Consider the following 4,615-nt stretch of genomic DNA (forward strand, 5'->3'; position numbering starts at 1 on the left):
AGTCTTAAAAGTAGTAGAATCTGGTCTCAGACACTTAATACTTAGCTGTATGACCTTGGGCAAGTCATTTAACTCCACTGCCTTTCAAAACTAAAAAAAAAATAGTAGGAAATAATTAGAAATCATCCAGTAAATATTGGCTCCAGAAGGAAATTCTGTTAATATGATGAAAATAAGAACATTTTCTGTATTTTTACTACACTGAGAAGGATAATGGAACCTTGTAAAAAATAAATTCAGTGTTATGAACCATTTGAAGAGACAATTAGATGGTTCAGCAGATAGAGTAATAAGCTTAGGGACAGGAAGACCTGAATTCAAATGCAACTTCTGACACTAGTTGTGTGACCCTAGGCATATATTTAACCTCTCTGACTTAATCAACATCAGAAGAAAATGGCAACCACTGAAGTTTCTTTGCCAAGAAAACTCCATAGACACAATTGGCATTCTATGGCCCAAGAGTACAAAGAGACTGACATGATTGAAACAACACAATAACTACCAATTAATAGAATATAGATGAACAGCAACAATCACTAAAGAAGCCAAGAAAGGCCTCTAATTATCACTAGAAATATTTCTAGGAATAATTAAAATTTAATATCAAATCATAGAGGCCTATGAATTGGGACTTAGTCCTTGCCATGTTGAAAATTAGCTCTCCTATTGCATTGTTTAAACATTTGATCTTTCAGATTCTGCAAGATTTGGTTCTTTGGGGCACTTTCCTCTTTTTTTTAATATGTCCTTTTAAGTACTCATATATAAGTAACTTGTTTTAATTCTTATTTAAAGGAATGATTAGAAATGTTTGGGTTATAGTATTTTTTGTGCCTGAGGAATACTGAAACCATTGAAGCTCCAGATGATGTTTTAATTTTAAATTAAGGTAATTGTGGCATTCAATTGAATAATGCTTAAACAGACTTTTAGAGCTGGAAGGGACAAAGAGGTTATCTCTTCTATGGTCTTGTTTTCAGAAAGGATCATATTTAAATAAATTCTCATTATAACTATATTTCCACACAATAGGTAATAGATTTATCCCAAAATGAATTCATGTACTATTAGGTGTTTTAATAAGATGTAGTAAAAATATATTCTTCATGCATATTATATAGATGATTTAATATTGTAAAAGAGACAATAAATTAATATAGTGTTAATTTTTATTTTTCACTTTCCCCTCCCTGAAACACATGGATGAATAATTGTAGCATTTTAATAGAGCATCCTGGCACTTTTCTTGAGACATCTGTTGGTTTGGGGTTTCTTCATGTGGCAGAGTAAGGAAAAATAAATGACAGCATGAATTCCAATAGTTCTTATCTGAGTTATTTCTAAGCCAAATTAATTCATTATTCATGTTTTATTCACCCAATCTAAACCACTTCCTTCTTCATTCTTTCCCACTTATCACAACCAACCTCTCACTCTTCAATGAAACCTTCCCCCCCCCCCATTCCATTCAAGTACATTTATACCTCTCCCTTCAATTACCATCTCATTTCACTTCTTTCTTTTACCTCCAGGGTGAAGTGCAATGTACAATTTCAACATTTAAATTCTTCACCTCAATCTGCTCCAGTTTATCTCGTAAACTCTTTATTCTACTCAAAATATTGCCATCAAGTTTGCTGTGATACTGGGGCTTAAAACAAGGTATGATTTCACACCTCTATCCACTCTGAAATGTCTTTTTTTTTAAATGACACAAAAGAATCATTTTATAGACATATCTTAAGTGTAACAGAAGAAAACAAAAAATGACAATTGTATCCATCTGTCTATAAGTTATTTCCATATTAATGATATCAATATTCTAAACACACCAACTCAAAATACATGACTAATGTAGAGAGAGTGTCTTACCTAATTTTACACTTGAGGCAAAACTAAAATTGAGCTCTCTTCTCCTAATGATTTGGTAGGTTTATATAACAGACTCATCAGCTTTTACCATCTGAGGTCAAATGCATTCTTTGTCTCAATCTTTGATATGACGTTAAACAGAGAATGAAGGCAAAGTACAGTAATTTCACATCATTCTCCAAGTTACTATTTTTTTTTGCAAGGCAGTGGGGTTAAGTGGCTTGTCCAAGGCCACACAACTAGGTCATTATTAAGTGTCTGAGGTCAGATTTGAACTCAGGTACTCATGACTCTAGGGCCAGCACTCTATCTACTGTGCTACTTAGCCACCCCTTCCAAGTTACTATTTGATTCTTTCTACTGCTAAAGAAAACATAAAGCTAAATTAAATTGTACTAACTTATGACAACAGGATCAAAACCAAAGCTATAGTTTGAATATTTAAGTTTAAGAAAAAACTAATGATGAGATTTAGGCCCATAGAGTTCATAAATATTTGTTAAAATCCTCTAATATTAATCAATCTAAGTTAGCTCTTCATGAATAAATATTTTCAGAGTCTACTTTGTTGACAAGAATCAACTATTCAAAGTAGTATTTCACAGCTTAAAAGATTCAACTTGGGAATCTATAAGAAAACATTTTGGACACACAATCATCTGTCCTCGAAAGATAAGAACTCAGTTTCCTGCTGGGGGAATGTTCTCATGTAGATATTGTAAAGCTAAGTCTGTCCGCTTCATCTCTTGTTCTTTGACAGATTCCGTTGTGCCACCATTGTCTTTCTCTGGTTCAGGAAGTTCATTCAGTGGTATTGCAACATCTTCATAGGGCAATTTATCTTCTCTCCAAGCATCATCGATCAGATCCAGAATTCTTCCATCCCTCTGTACCTCACTGTCCATTGTTTTATGATTCTGATTTTCTTAGACTCACGGCCTGAGGTCTCCCAAAGGCTAAATGACCTTTAGGGGGGTTTCTCATTTTTTGTTTCACTAAGTCCTCATGCTATACATAGGATCCGATCCAAAAGGCTAAAGGCAAAGCAGCGGACGGGTCTGCTCCGAAGATGCTAGAGATCCGATCATCACGCGGCTGAGGACCCCTGCGGCGGGCGGGAGGCCGAGCCCTACCTGGAGGGGCAGGGAGCTCTTGCATCGGAGTTTGGACCCAGCCGGCTCAGGAGAAGAAGGGAAAGGGCAGGGGTGGGGGGTGGGGGGGGACGACACTCCGCTCCGGGCTCTTTCCCCTTGGGAACGGGAGTGTGGCACAAACGAGCGAGAGGGCCGCAGAAGGAAAAGGCAGGCAGAACCGCCCGGGAGCCGGAGATTTGTTCCCAAACCGCTGACCCTGAAGAAACGTGGTGCTGGGGACGGGGTGCCACACTCTGAAATTTGTAACTGCAGTATTCAAAACCATGTCATAACTCCTGAAGTGTAACATGGCATTTTTTTAACCTTCTAAATTTTCAGTCCTATTTTTGGGACAAATGAAAATATCTCACCTTTACTTTTAATATTCTAGCCTCGTTTTTTAATTGCTATTATTCTTTCATTCCAAATGAGATGCTGTTTTCATTCTTTTATAAGGAAATATTTGACAAAAGAAAACAAAATCCTTCATAATCTGATGAACACTACAATCACTTTCTTAAAAATATCTTGCATTGTTTCCTTTAATCCTAATTCCTCATACCTACAATAACTAATCTATAAACATGTTTAACACAAAAGTGTATATACAGTATTAACCTGTTTGCCACTGAGGGGAGGAATGTGGGAAGGGAGAGTGGAAGGAAATTTTGTAGCTTAAAAATATACATGTGCATAGGGATGAATGGTGAAAAAAAGACATTTAGTTTTTATATATATTTTATTGATATTTTATTTTTCCAAATACATGTTATGAAAATTTTTCAACATATGTCCATATGCACTTGGGCAAGTCACTTAACTCCATTGCTTTTCAAAAATAAAAAAAAAATTAGTAGAAAATAACTAGAAATCATCCAGTAAATATTGGCTACAGAAGAAAATTATGTTAAAAAGATGAAAATAAGAAATTTTTATTGTTATTTTTAAGTTGCAAAATTGTCTACAGGTGGTCTAATACTGTGAACTGCTAAGAGGAGCTGCCTCCATCAAGGTTGATCCTTTCACAATGTGTTTGTTAAAGTATACATTGATCTCTTTTGTACATTGTTCTCTTGTGCACATTGTTTTCAATGTGTACATTGTTGCTCCCTTCTCTCACTATCAGATCCTGTAAATCATTCCATGCTTCTCTAGAGTCTGACCATTTTCTTATGGTTTCTTAAAGAACAATAGTATTCTAAAATATTCATGCACCATAACTTGTTTAGCCATTCCCCAATTGAGGGCATCCCCTCAATTTCTAATTCTTTGCTACTACAAAAAAGCTGCTATTAATATTTTAGAACATATGGGACTTTCCCAATTTTTTATGATTTCTTCTGGATATAGACCTAGAATTGGAATTGTTGTGCAAGAACAGTTTTATTACTCTTTGGTCAGAGTTCCATATTGCTCTCCAGAATGCTTGGGTCCCTTTACAACTCAACCAGCAATGCATCAATGTCCCAGTCCTCCTACAACCTCTCCAAAATTGATCCATTCCCATTTTTCTCATTTTAGCCAATCTGATAGGTGTGAGGTGATACCTCGGAGTTATTTTAATTTGCATCTCTCTAATCAATAATAATTTGGAGCATTTTATATGA

General features: G+C 35.4%; 1 pseudogene; it reads right to left on the reverse strand.

The window, feature by feature from the left end:
- Positions 1–2,388: 2,388 nt before the first annotated feature.
- LOC141491799 (anaphase-promoting complex subunit 13 pseudogene) lies at positions 2,389–2,780 on the reverse strand (annotated as a pseudogene).
- Between the last annotated feature and the right edge of the window lie 1,835 nt (positions 2,781–4,615).

This window comes from Macrotis lagotis, chromosome 6 (genome assembly GCF_037893015.1).
Source record: "Macrotis lagotis isolate mMagLag1 chromosome 6, bilby.v1.9.chrom.fasta, whole genome shotgun sequence".
Lineage (NCBI taxonomy): Eukaryota > Metazoa > Chordata > Mammalia > Peramelemorphia > Peramelidae > Macrotis > Macrotis lagotis.